General features: G+C 46.8%; 1 long non-coding RNA gene across 1 annotated transcript; it reads right to left on the bottom strand.

Annotated features, from left to right (window-relative positions):
* Positions 1–2668: 2668 nt before the first annotated feature.
* On the bottom strand, positions 2669–13330 carry LOC137095470 (uncharacterized). The gene is made up of 3 exons (XR_010908853.1): positions 13005–13330; positions 6507–6672; positions 2669–2791 (listed from the first exon to the last, which is right to left on the bottom strand). It is a non-coding gene; the product is annotated as an uncharacterized lncRNA (long non-coding RNA).
* Between the last annotated feature and the right edge of the window lie 1414 nt (positions 13331–14744).

Below are 14744 nucleotides of genomic sequence, written 5' to 3'. Positions count from 1 at the left end.
ACAGACTCAGAAGTGGAGTGGGCAGATCAAAAGACAACCTGGCAAAATGGCACGACCAAGAATAGACCTGGGCAAACTTTCTCACTTGCGGGCCGCATGCTAGCATTCCCTTCTAGGAAGACTGGCTGCCCAGTGATTGAAGGTTGGAAGTAGAAAGAGGGAGGGAAGAAAGAAAGGGAGGTAAGGAGGAAGGACAGAGAGAAGGAAGGAAAGACAGAGGGAAGGGGAGGAAAGACAAAAAAGAGAAAAGGAAGGAAGACAGGGAAGGAGGAAAATAAAAGGTAGGGAGGAAGAGAAGGATAGATGGAAGGAAGTGAAGTCGAGCACCCCCCCCCCCCCCAAAATAAGGGATAGTGACTTATAGTTCTGCAAAGGGCAAGGGCACCAGACTGCACAGTAGGGGTTAAGTTTTGGTCACATTGCCAAGGCACTAACAACGACAAGGACCCCACGAGGCTTTTGGGGAACGGCTGGATCTTGGGACTTCTGCCCTTCATGAGAGTTGTAGTTTCCCAAGGACCAGCTTCATAGAATCATAGAATCAAAGAGTTGGAAGAGACCTCATGGGCCATCCAGTCCAACCCCCTGCCAAGAAGCAGGAATATTGCATTCAAATCACCCCTTCAATCCCAGCATGGCAGAATTCCACCCAATGGCTCAGTGGGAAATCAACAGACTTTCCATTTGGGCTTTAAGAGCTCTGCCTAATGTTTTGGACTCACAAGGACATCTTTTTCACTCATGAACTTCCCTCAGAATGAACTATGGACTCATATTGCTTGAAAATAATTTCTTTATTAAATTTCTTTGGCAGGGTGGGATGGGAAAGGAGATATTTGATATGAATTTCTGTGGATTTCTGTATTCCCCCACGTATTTTCCTTATTCTTGCCCTGATACACAAACCTATCACTCCTTCCCCCTCCCCTTGGGTAAATCAATCCAGGAAGCGGCCAGCTGTTGAAAGGGAAATCAGGGACAACAAAAGAAACTCATATCCCAGAACTCTGGCGAGGACAATAAGACCTGGAATCCCTATGTGGCTCCAGGATTGAGGCCATCAGGCTGGGATCTCCTTCTGCAGACTTTTGGCCATTTCACAATAGGTGCGAGACGCCCCTCAGGAGCCGCCTTCCCAATTTTGTTTACTTCATTCAAAATCGGACATTTCCCCAGTCTCCCCTTTTGTGCCTTATCTGATTGTGGCAGGAAGGCCAGGATGAAAGTAATCAAGGATCATCGCAAACCCACTGAAGGACAATAGCCTGGGCATCGCACCCATTGACTCATTTGCCGGTTCATTGTTTCTGTTTTCATCCCGCCTCCCTCCTCCTGATTTGTCAAGGCGCTGAAGCAGGGAAAGCTCTCCCATTGGCTCCTGTGCAGCGGAGGAGCTCTGATGCAGGGAGGGCGGCTGCATCTCCTCCCAGCTGGAATCCCATCAGCCAATCACCTGCAAGCTGGGCAGAGGGCAGAGGGCGGGACTTTTGGAACTTTCAAACCTGGAAATTCCTATAAAAATGCCTCTGATCTCTGTACTGGTATGCCTTGCATGTGAGCTATCACTGCATTGCATCCACTTCAGCTGAATCGTTCATTAAACCTCAATGCCTCTTCTTCGCTTTGGCAAGAGTCTCATTTCAATTTTTAATATTAATAAAATTGCTGGAATCAGGCTTCTCTGAAGGCTCGCCAAAGTAGCATTCCCTCTTTGGTGGGAACTAAGGGTCCTCTCCCCTTGGAGTCGACCCTCCAAAAGTTCCCATTGACTTCAGAAGGAATGGAAGGAAAGAGAAGGAAGGATGGATGAAAGAGTGGAAGGGAATTGGAAATGGAGAAAGGGAAGGGAGGGAGGAAAGAGAAGGAAGGAAGACAAGGGGAGGGGAGGAAGGAAGGGCAAAAGGATGGAAGAAAGGAGGAAGAAAAGGATGGAAGGAAGGGAAGGAGGAAGGAAAAATAAAAGGGAGGAAGAGAAGGATGGATTGAAGGAAAGAATGGAAGGAGGAAGGAAAGAGAAGGAAAGATGTGGAAGGGAACTGGGAAAGGGAGAAAGAGGGAAGGGGGAGGAAAGAGAAGAAAGGAAAGACAAAAGACAGGAAAGGAAGCATGAAAGGGTGGAAGAGAATGGAGGAAGGGAGGGAGGGAAGGGAGGGAAGGGAGGGAGGAAAGAGAAGGAAGAAATGAGAAAAGGAAGGAGGGGTAAAGGGGGAGAGGGAAGGAGGGAGAAAAGAAGGACAAAAGGGTGGAAGGAAAAGAAGGGGGGAAGGAGAAAAAAATGAGAGAGGAGAGCCTGAGAAATGAACCCAAGGAGCCGCATCTGGCCCCCAGGCCTGGTCTGCCCATTCCTGACCTAAAAGAATCCTCCATCTTGTGTGACTGAAGAGCAGAACAAGCAACTCTATATCTGCATGCTTGCCCACCATGCCTGCTTCATGCACAGAGGAAGTATTGTTTAAATACAATGCAGTTGTTGTTTTTGGTCTAAAATTATTTAGTCCCTTGTGCTTCCTCTATTCTGTAAGTTTTATACTTGTTTATTTATGCAATGCTTTTGACACAAAATAATAATAATCTGGAACGAATTGCAAAATGCACAATCTCAGTTCATAGCCCCTTGGGGGATAGGTACAGCAGTACTGAAAGGTATAGGTAGATCTCATACCTGGGTTAAAGCATTGATTTCTATGTCAGTGTTTGTCAGGCATTTGTCCAACATTTCCTTCAGTCACCTTCAGACACAGTCAATCCTTTCATTGAGGCATGTGCGGTTGTTGTGCTCATCCCATTTTGTCTGAGAGGTAAGACAGGCAAGCAGTTAGAATAATATGCAAAAAGGCCACAAGTTCCTACTTAGAAAAGCAAGTATATTATATTCTCAAAGTTCAGCTTGCTTCTCTTGACATGTTTTATCCTACATGCAGACAACTAATATAAACATGCCAGCAAGTGACAATTATTTATTTATTTATTTATTTATTTATTTATTTGACCAGTCATATGACCATTTCAAAATAGAACAGGTGTAAAAAAAACAAGGCAAAAAGGTGAGGACAGCAGCTGACCTATTTACAGTCTTATTTTCCTGGTTATTCTTTTAGGAAATCTGCTCTTTCCTTGATAGCTTTCATGCCAGAAAGTGACATAAATCAGACATTCCGAATAGTAAAGGTAAAGGTTTACCCTTGACATTAGGTTTAGTCATGTCTGTCTCTGGGGGGTGGTGCTCATCTCCATTTCTAAACCAAAGAACTGGCATTGTCCATAGACATCGTAGGCTAGCATGGCTGCATGGAGCACCATTACCTTCTTGCAGAAGCAGTACCTATTGATGCATTGGTATCTATTGAAACTATGGTTGCTTACCTGTAACTGTGGTTCTCTGAGTGGTCATCCGTGGAATCCACACAAGTGGTAGTCTGATGCACGTGTGCAGCAACCCCGGAATCTGAATAAGTAACAAGACAAATCAGTAGCCCCACCCCTCCCCCGAGGGCATGATGGAACCACGTGGTGCTACTGCTCAGTTCCCCGCCGTCGCAGCAGCAGGAGAAAGGCAGGCCCATGTACGGGGAGGAAGGGTGGGGATGTGTGGATTCCACGGATGACCACTCAGAGAACCCCAGTTACAAGTAAGCAACCATAGTTTACTCTTCGTGGTATCCGTGGAATGCACACAAGTGGTAGAGTCAAAAACCACTCAACAGGCAGTGGGCATTATGGGAGTGCCGACGAGAGGACTGCTCTGCCAAAGGAAGCCTGATGCCCAGAGAGGAGGTCGACCTTGTAGTGGGTGACGAACATCAAGGGCGTTGACCAGGTGGCAGCCTTGCAGATGTTCTCCAGAGGGATGCCCCTGGAAAATGTGGTCGAAGTGGAGACCACCCTGGTGGAATGAGGTTTGATGCCCGGGGGAGGATCCTCACTGGCCAGACGGTAGGCCAGGTGGATGGTGGAGAGGACCCACTTGGACAGGCGTTGAGGGGAAACCGGCAACCCCCTGGTGTCGTGGCTGTATTGGAGGAAAAGCCGGGGGGACTTCTGGAAAGGCTTGATGCGGTCGAGATAGTAGAGAAGGGACCGGCGGACATCGATGAGGTGCAAGGCCCATTCAAGGGGAGTCGAGGGGTTCTGGAAGAACGCCGGGAGGACAATATCTTGGGTAGAGTGGAAGCGAGAGACGACTTTCGGGAGGAAAGTCCGAAGAGCCTTGAGGAACGCCAACATCTCGAGGAAGTTGATATGGTGTACTCGTTCCGAGGGTGACCAAAGGCCATGTACGGAGTGGCGACCTGAGTGGGCACCCCAGCCGATCATGGAGACATCCATCGTGAGCGTACAGGAGGGGTCGGGAGGACGGAACGGCATACCGACGCAGACATTCTGACGGTGAAGCCACCAGTTGAGGGAGGAGAGAACGGTGGGAGAACGAGCGAAAGTGAAGGGTGGTCGCGGTGAGGGCGGAACACCTGGAGGAACCAAGATTGAAGCGGGCGCATCTGGAGACGCGCAAGTGGGGTGACCGTCGTGGTGGAAGCCATATGTCCGAGGACAGACTGGATGCGGCTTGCCAGGACCCAAGGGTGGTGCTGGAGGTGGAGGAGAATCGTCCGCAGCGCCCGGAACCAGTCCTCGGGGTGGAAGGCTTTCCACGCCACAGAGTCGATGGTCGCTCCAATGAACTGGATGCGGGTCATCGGGTGGAGGCTGGGCTTGGTGTGATTGACAACCAGGCCGAGGTCCTGTAGGAGTGAGAGAGTAAAGCGGATGTCACGGAGGAGGGCACGGCGGGAGGACGACAAGAGAAGCCAGTTGTCTATATAGTGGAAGTATTGGTCGCTGGCTGCCACCCTTTTTGGAAACCAAAAAATACAGTGAAAAAAAGGAGTGAGAAAACAAGTCGGGGTGCAAGGGGGCAATTGCCCCTTTTGACAATAAGGTCCGAACCTCTACACACAGCGTCTCCGACGGAGGGGTGGTCCGCAAGCAGCCCTGTGTGGCTGCGTATGGAAGTCTATGGCGTAGCCGTTCCGGACAGTGCTCAAGACCCACTTATCTGTGGTAATCGACTGCCACGAAGAAAGGGAGTCGGCCAGACGGGAACCAAACATAAAATGCACCTCGGGCAGAAGCTGCTGCTTCTCAAAGGATGAACTGAGAAACAAAAACATTGCGGCATCACTGTGCTGTGGAGGGGACCCCTGCTGGGGAGGGGACAGTATCGAAGGAGAGGCAGTGGAGGCGTCGGCACTAAAGCCGGCGCCTAGGCTTAGCCTGAAAGCGAGGCTTACCCTACACTGTTGCTGTTGCCTGGGAGGTTGGGCTGGAGCCCCCTGTGGGAAGGGCCTGTAGCCCATAGGGTAGGTGTGGCGCGGGTAGGACGCTGGAGGGGCCAATCCGGGGGCCCACCTCCAGGAAGGCCGATGGAGCCAGGGGAACGAGGCCGGACAGGAGATCCTGGTGGCGGGGGGTTGCTCCCGCTTCGGATGGGGGGCAAGCCACCCTCGCATCCCGGCCTGGAGCCGTCGGCGTTGGGCCCGACATGTCCAAGGGCCGCTGCGCCGGCGTGTCCAGGGACTGGGCGGAGCGGCCCGGAGGGAGAGCAGGATTGCGGCCGCTTGGAGGTGCTCGGTGACCAAGACAAGACCGACCCAGGAGTGAGAGGTACATCCATGGAGGGCGGGGTAACGAGAGAGGGGGATTGGAGAGGCTGAGGGAACAGGGCTCTCTCATAGAGAAGAGCCTTGAGTCGTGTCTGGTGCTGCTTGCGGGCCTGGGGAGTAAGAGACTTACAGGCCTGGCAGGAGTGAACCGGGTGGGCCTCCCCCAAGCAGAGAAGGCAACGACCATGTCCATCAGTCTCAGGGAAGGTGCTGTCGCAGACAGAACTTTTCTTAAAGCCAGAGGCCATAGTAAACACAAGGGCAGATCAGGAGCAAGATCAACGAGGTGCTGCTGCGTATGCGGAAAAGGGGAACTGAGCAGTATCACCACGTGGCTCCATCATGCCCTCGGGGAGGGGTGGGGCTACTGATTTGTCTTGATACAGATTCCAGGGTTGCTGCTCATGTGCATCAGACTACCACTTGTGTGCATTCCACGGATACCACAAAGAGTAACTACTGATATTTACATGTTTTTGAACTGCTTGGTGTTAGAAGCTGGGCTAACAGTGGGAACTCACCCTGCTCCCCAGATTTGAGCTACCAGTTTTTCAGTCAGCAAGTTTAGCAGCTCAGTGGTTTGGCCCATTGCCCACGATATTAGGAATAGAAATACTCCAAAAACAGTTGCCGAACACTGCCCGGGCATCCCATCTGTTTGCCTTTCTGCTGAGTTTCTGGGATCATTCCAACCCTATTGCCCCACCTGGGAGTTACAAAAGAGCTGATATTTCAATCCTACTCAACACATCTTGACATTTTTGACCCAGATTCACTCCGCTCCCTTTTAGAGGTTGATAGATTTGATGCTGACACAAGGTAGAAAGACTGGAATGCATCACTCACCTGGTTATTTGTTTCATTGCGAAGAGCCCAGGCCTCTTGTCGGATCTAGTGAGAAGCAATGCGCTGGCGCTCAGCGTTGCTCACGAGGAGCTCACCGTTCATGCTCCAGTCAGGGAATGTGAACCTCTGGCCTGGCTTCACACTCAAGAGTCGCCATTACTGCTTCCTGCAAGGAGACAACAGCACAGAACTGGTGAGAGATGCAGGTTTGCAAGAATCCTTATGGCTAAAAAGGATGGAGTTTTTAGGGTGGCCGTTACACTTCCATTTTATTATGTACTAGCTGTACCCGGCCACGCGTTGCTGTGGCGTAGTGTGTTGTTATGGAAAATAAAGTACTGACAAAGTAGTGGTATTTAAGAACTGTTATTTACTAATACTTGTGGATACACAATATTTTTGGTTGTTCCTGTTTTCGTGTTGATGTAGAGATTTTGTGGTTTGCCAACTCTAGAACAGGCAACATACAACTGTCCATGTGAAAAGCATTCGGTGTCTAGATCTATGCCACAGAATTGTAATGATTGTCCTTGTGCTTTGTTGATTGTCATTGCAAAAGCCAGTCGAATAGGGAATTGGAGCCTGGTGAATTGAAATGGCATATCTGTAGGAATCATTGGAATGCGTGGGATTAGTACATCTTCTCCTTTGAAAGGTCCTGTCAGGATTGTTGCTTTGATGACATTGTGCATTAATGTTTTCACTGCTAGACGTGTGCCATTACACAGTTTTGGTTGATCGATGTTTCTCAACATGATAATAGGGATGCCCACTTTTAAATGTAGTATGTGTGGTGGTAGGCCTGGGAGATCCAAAGAATTCAAGAATTCTGTGGGGTATTTAACAGCCTCATCCGGTTCCACAACAGTGTCAATCGATTTGTATGTTATTGATTCACTGGGAATCGTGGACTGTATGATATGGTTCAGTGCGTAGACGTCTGTGTTTGTTGGTGCTAGAATAGCTCGTTGACTTATCCAGTCGTAGTTTTTGTAGTTGTTTTCTATGTTTGGAAATACATTTTCTATTAATTCTTGTTTTGATTCCACAGTAGTGCAGAAGTTCGGTGGGAATGTAATGTGGCCTGTGGTCTGATCTGGTGGTACGTGACCATTTCCTATGTCTAGCAATTGCTGGGAGAATATTGTGGTGACGGGTCTTTCTGGAGTTGGACACGCATATTGGTTGTTAAATGTAATGTTTTAACATGTTGCCACAAAATGGAGTATTTAAGGGAAGCATTGATTTCATCAGCTGGTGTGGATCGTGGTATGACTGGTAATGTCTAAAATCTCCTGCCAAAAGTATTATTGTACTTCCAAAAGGTGTCTTGGTGCCACGTAAATCTTGTAGTGTTCTATCTAGAGCTTCAAGGGATTTCTTGTGTGCCATTGTGCATTCATCCCAAATTATAAGTTTGCATGTCTGTAGTACTTTCCCCATGCTGGATGTTTTGGAAATGTTGCACATTGGAGTTTCAATGTATTGTAAATTTAATGGTAATTTCAAAGCAGAATGCGCTGTTCTTCCATCTGGTAGTAACGTTGCTGCTATTCCTGAGGAAGCAAGAGCCAAGGCGATGTTTTTTTGAGATCTAATTGTTGCCAGAATCAGTGTAATGAGAAATGTTTTGCCAGTTCCTCCTGGTGCATCTAAAAAGAAGATTTCTCCTTTTCCATTCTGAACAGTATCCATTATTTGATCGTAAATTTGTCTTTGTTCTGGCGTAAGCTTAGGTATATTAGATTGTACATAAGTACACTGTTCTGTTATGTTGTAATGGAGTTCTTGATGGAATTGTGCCTTGAATGTAGGAGGTGTCTGTCGATTTGGTGTTGGCATTCCCAGTAATTTTAGAGGTTTGTTTGCGACTTATAAGCAATAATCCTCAATCATGATCAGCACTTCATTGTATATTTGTGTGGTGTGTTCCTGAGAGATGTCGGTGTGTCCCTTATTTGTTTGATGGAAAATATCTTCAGCCATGTGCGATTTATATTTTTCCCATAAGTGTGATGGAGATGATGGAGAGCAGGCGGTCAAAATGATGACAAAGAGTGACCGAATTTGTTTGGGATGTGATGTGTTGCATGCTTCAGTGATGCAGTCTTCCCAGTGGTGGTCGTTCTCCAACAAATTGAGAGCTTGACAGGCACTTCGAAATGTGTCATGTGTTATTCCGTGGACAGTTCTCAAGTTGTGGAAGGATGTTGGTCCTGGTATGTTTACCAATAGTATACGAAGAAAGAAACATTCATCTTGTTTGGGATGGATGGTGTACAACCTTCCTATGGTGGTGTCTTTGAATATGCCTGGTTGTCCTTTAACTGGTTCTCCGCGTTTGCGTCTTTGAAAAGTTTTTTTGGTTGTATCCCATGTGTAGTATGTTGGGACTTGTGAATAAAGGAGTGTTTTTGCAAATGGGTCTGTGTGACATAATGTGAAGAATGCTGTGAGAGTTGTTGGTGGTGGATTGTGAACGATGTGTTGCATTGTCGATGGTGTGAAATAAACCCGTTGTCCATTTTCCAGATGAATAGCCAGGTGAACTACAGGAGGACTTCGCTCATGTATTGGAAATGATAGAATGCGCCAGACAGCCTCATTGCTGCTTATGTATCGTCCTGCCTGATATTGTGTGATTTCATCGATGTCTCTGTGTAGTTTCTTTTCAGTTGTTTGGATGCCGAATACTGCCATGTCACTGCCTTTATTTACATATTTACAAATGTACTTGATGGATTTCACAGAGTTGCTGTATTCGACATTTATGTGTGCTCTGTATGTTTTAGAAAGGAGAGGCGAGTATGGAACGACCCAGCGATTATCTATTTGTATTTGAGTGTTTCGCATGTGTATGATTGCTAACTGTCCGCCATCTTCTACTGATCTTCTTCTGTACAATGGGTATCCATCATTTCCTGTAACTGTGTGTGGTAGTAGTGTGCGGGGATATCGCTTGGAGCACTTCCCATCTTTCATACATGGTGATTTTGGATTCAGTGTGCCGCATGGTCCATGTATCATATGTTTTGTCACAATAGCATGCAATTCCTTATCTAAATGAGGATTGGGTATTTCTGCACTGATGATATTATCTATGTCCTTGGAAGTGATTTTGAGGTGGAGCCAAAGGAGTATATGTGCGTGTGGCAATCCTCTCTTTTGCCATTCAACGGAGTACATCCAGCAGCGTACATTCCCAAACACTTCATGTTTTACCATGAAGTTCATGAGGGATTTCAGTTTCTGTCGAAATAACGGGCTGTGATGTCATGCCTATCAACCGTTTTCTGATCTGGAAGTAGGAGGTGTTGTATAATTTGCCAAGCAGGATTACATGTAAATGTGATGAATAGGTTTGGACGTCCATAGTGACGTACATACTCGATTGCATCTTGTGCATATTCGTGCATATGACGTGGGCTGCCTGTGTATGATGATGGGAGAATAGTTAATTTTCCTATGTTGGTTGTATTGCCATCATTGACCACTGCATCTCGTAAATGTACATATTCTTCTGAGCGTAGCTTGGATTGATTGAAGCGGATGAATTGTAAACGTTCTGATTCGATTTTAGCGTACGTATCAACGATATATTGGTGGAAAAGTTGACGACATAGTAAAATGTGATTGTCTTCATTCTGTCTAATCATGATTCTGTAAGAGTAATAGTTCATAGCACTGCATTTCATTTGTGTGTCTTGTCCGGTGATGGGATTTTTCATCTTGATGTTAAAGTGATAACCATCAGCTCCGTCCCAAAAGATGATGGGGTACTGTAGGGCATCATAGCATCGATGAGTTTCTGGTACTTTGGTTAATTGTTCATTTCTTCGTTGTAGAACAATATCTCTTGGTTGAAATTGATCTCCGACAATAACAATTGCTACTTCATCGATAGTGGGTGCATTGTATCTTTGTACATGCCCTCCGGTAGGTGTTTTGTCAGCGTGGATAATGATCTTGTGAGTGTCTGATGGCATCATGTCAAGTGCTGTCTTGAACAAAGAGACTAAAGGGTTTTTTTCGTGAAGTAGGTGTTGTAGTTGTGATAGAATGGACCTTTTTATGGTGGGAGAAAGAGAGCAGCGGGCATTGAGTTCCTCTTCTTCTTCACCGATAAAATACATTTGGAGGAATTTATGATGTTCATTTTGTTTTGGAAGCAGTGAGCCTGCAGTATGATAGATCTGTCCTTTCACTTTGAATGTTGGCATAAATGGTGCAGTGACAATGTCAGCCCTGAATGACGTCATCTGGAAGCATGAGTTATATCTCCTGATATTTGATAGGAAATGTCTGGAATCGGGTGTTTCTCCGGTTAGTAAAGTTTTCAGTGGCTCTGGTGGTTCTCCTAGTGGTGTTAGTTGGACTTTTCCAGCGGCACAACACATTCCTTTTGTTTCTCCTGGAAATTTGAGTGCGTTGCAGTGTGGACACACTGTTGTTAGATTGCCAATTATGACTTCGTGGGCTAGACTGTAGTCCTCTGATGGGTTGTACCGGAATGCTAGGTGGTGGTATTTGGTGTATTGTTGTATACGAAGTTGTTCTTCTTTGTTTTGCTTTCTTTGTTTGTTGTGTGATCGTTGTTGATCTGTTGCTGTTGTCCGTCTGTGTTGTGCTTTCATACGTGCTTCTTGAAGTCTAGCTGCACGTTGTTCAGCATCTTCGATGGCACGCCTTTGTGCAAGTTGTTGTCTGTAGAGCTGTTTAGCTGTTGCTTTCTCTTCATTGGTTTGTTTTGCAATGGCCTGTCGGTTTGATTTTGCTTTGCGAGTACGGGGGCCTAAGTTGGTTTTACTTCGAGGCATTTTTTAGGAGGTTGTCCTGTGAAAGAAGGGAAAGGTATAGTAATGTTGTTCACATGTTTTGGAAGAGTTTTGGAAACTCAAAGTTACTTGTGATTTGAATGTAATACTCCTGTTTCTTGGCAGGGGGTTGGACTGGATGGTCCATGAGGTGTCTTCCAACTCTGCGATTCTATGATTCTATGAATAGAGCAGTGTTTGTGAAAATGGATCTTTTTGACATAACGCGAGAAATGGTGCTGGAGTTGTTGCTGGTGGATTCTGGACTATGTGTTGTATTGTTGGTGTGAGAGAAAGCCATTGTCCATTTTGCAGATGTAGTGGCAGGTGTAGTACAGGAGGACTTCGTTAATGTTTTGGAAATGATGGAATGTGACACACAGTTTCATTGCTGGTTATGTGTGTTCGTTCCTGATACTGTGTGATTTCATCGATAGAAGTGTGTATTTCGATCACTTGTTTGGATGCGGAAAACTGTCATGTCACTGCATTTATTTAGGTATTTACAAAGGTAGTTGATGGATTTTACGGAGTTACAGTATTTGACATGTATGTGTGGTCTGTGTGTTTTTGTAAGGACTGGGGAGCACAGAACGACCCAGCGGTTATCTACTTCTATATGAGTGTTTCACATGTGTGTGCTTGGTAAGTGTTGGCCATCCATCATGTTGTGTGAATGTGTGGGGTAGTAGTGTGGAAGGATATCACTTTGAACATTTGCCATGTATCATGCATGGTGATGTAGGATTCAGGATGCCGGATAGTCCATGTATGATATGTTTTTTCGGAATAGCATGGAATTCCTGCATCAGGATTGGGTATTTATGCGTTTATTTCAGCTTCTGTGTAACCCCTGTATTATAGTGTTAGTGTCAAAAAAGTTTGTGTATTTCTGTTAGACGTCTGTTAGACGTGGTATGTCTGTGTTTTGAAGTAATGAGTAAGTGTAGGTTTGTAATAAATGCAATGTATTTGTGTTAGTGTGTGAACAGTATTTATTGGTGTTTGTTTGTGATAGTTGTGGTGGAGAATGCCTGCGTGGTATTGCATGTTTTCACAATTGTTCCTTTAGTTTTAATATAGGTTCCTTATAAAGAGAAATAAATGAATCTTGTGTCACCTGTAATGTACATAAAATAATGATGTAGAGAGGCATCTGTGGCAGTTTGGTAGATTAGATGTAAGTAGATGGTGGCAATTATGGTAGAGTATTTTACCAGGTTTGAGAATTAGCGTAGAGGTCCGTAGGAAATTTCTTAAGTGTTCCCTTTTGTGAAAATGGTGGTGGCAGGGGAGGTGGGTTGGGTTTTGTCAGGGTGGGAAGGGGCTGGGCGGGGGTAGAAGGGGGCGTGGCTTGGTGGTGACGTGAGCTGGGTTAGAGGGAGGAGGGGGAGTTGGGATGGGTGTAGACAGAGTGGAAGGGGGCGTGGCTTGGTGGTGACGTGAGCTGGGTTAGAGGGAGGAGGGGGAGTTGGGATGGGTGTTAACGGTGCGGGAAGGGGGCGGGGGGAAGGAGCGTGGTGCGTGTGCGTGTGTGTTTGTGTGGGCGGTGGAAGCGTGCGGGGCTTGGTTGCCTGTTTGTGGTGAGGCGAGGGGCGAGGGAGGGCCGTCCTAGGAGTGCATTGGCCTTTCCAGACATCTGCCCTGACAAAGGGGCTTGATGAGGGTCCACCCCGAAGCCTACCGAGAGGGATCTGGCTGCGTGGCGGTCCTTGTGGTCACTCTGTCCGGAGGGAGTGGGCTGCTGCTGCTGGTGCCCCCCATTGGAGCCCCTTTTCCCGATGCCCCGCTTTGTGTTTCAGTCTGAAAAGAGGAGGAGAGGAGAGCGCTGCCGGAAGGGAGGGAGGAAAGTGTGGAGTGTGCGCGCGCCGGGGAGTTTGCGGTAGTGCGCATGCTCAGTTGTTTTGCCGTTTATTGTGGTTGTTGTTGTGTGTTTTTGATTTCTGACTGGATTAGTTTGTACCTTGTTGGTTGCCCTTGGGGCATGGGAAGTTTGGTGGAGTATTGTGGAGGGGTTTTCGAGTTTTGCTTCCTCATAGGACGCCAGGAGGAAATTTATAGATATAGACTAGTTTGAGTACCTGGTGGTGCCTGGATTGATTGAAAAAGGCATTGTTTGTTTTGGGGTGTTAGGTAATATCATTTTGTTAAATAGTAACACTATTTATTAGAAAAAAGCCAGACTTCAGTTTCACTGTTTATAAATGCTCCCATTAGAAAATATATAAATATGTGGGTGAACTACTATTCCCGGAGTTGTGGGTCAATCCTCCCCAAACCAGGCCTGTTGGATCTGTGTGCCAAGTGTGGTCCTGATCTGACGTCGGCTGAGTTCAGGAGTGAGAGGTGAACTACAACTCTCTGGATGCAGGTGAACTACAACCTGGGTGCAGGTGAACTACAACTCACGCAATCAAGGTCAATTCCCACAAAGCCCTGAAGTATGTTCAGTTGGTCATTGGACTTCTCTGTGCCAAGTTTAGTCTCAGTCCATTGTCAATGTGGATCACAGTTTTTTGGTTAAAGGTGAACTACAACTCCCAGATTCCCAGGGCAATCACCCCCAAACTCCGCCTGTACTCACAGTAGGGCATGTTGGGTCTGTGTGCAAGGTTTGGTCAAGATCTGTCATTGATGAGGTTTAGAGTGCTCTGGGTGAAGGGTGAGCTACAATTCCCATGTGGGTGGGTCATTTATCTCCACCCCTCCAATATGTTCTGTTGGTCATCAGGGTTCTGTGTGCCACGTGTGCTCCAGATCTGCCATTGGGGGCTTCAGAATGCTCTGTGGGTGCAGAGTGAGCTACAACTCCCATGTGAGTGAGTTAGTCCTCCCCCAAACTCGTTCAATATGTTCAGCTGTCACCAGGGTACTGTGTGCCATGTTTGGTCCAGATCTGTCATTGGTGGGGTTCAGAGTACTCTGCGAGGAGCCCTCGGTGGCGCAGTGGGTTAAAGCACTGTGCTGGCAGGACTGAAGACCAACAGGTTGCAGGTTCGAATCTGGGGAGAGGCGGATGAGCTCCCTCTATTAGCTCCAGCTCCTCATGCGGGGACACAAGAGAACCCTCCCACAAGTATGATAAAACATCAAAAATCATCCAGACGTCCCCTGGGCAACGTCCTTGCAGACGGCCAATTCTCTCACAACAGGAGCAAGTGCTCCTGACACGACAAAAAAAGAAAAGAAAAGAGTACTCTGCAGGCAGGTTTAACTACTCCTCAAACTTCAGTTGCTGATCAATTCCTCTGTTTGCTGTGTGCCATAGGAAAAGTTAGAAAATGGTTTAGGGATAGTCAGTGGGCGGGATCATGCAAATTCCACCGCAATAGAGAGAAAGGAATCCTGGAATGTCCATTTGGAGGAAAAACAGGAAATCCAGGATGAAATTGTCCCTATAGGAAAGCCTTCACTTGGGTGGGGG

This window comes from Anolis sagrei, chromosome Y (assembly GCF_037176765.1).
Source record: "Anolis sagrei isolate rAnoSag1 chromosome Y, rAnoSag1.mat, whole genome shotgun sequence".
Taxonomy (NCBI): Eukaryota; Metazoa; Chordata; class Lepidosauria; order Squamata; family Dactyloidae; genus Anolis; species Anolis sagrei.
This window is presented reverse-complemented; position numbering and strand designations above follow the sequence as displayed.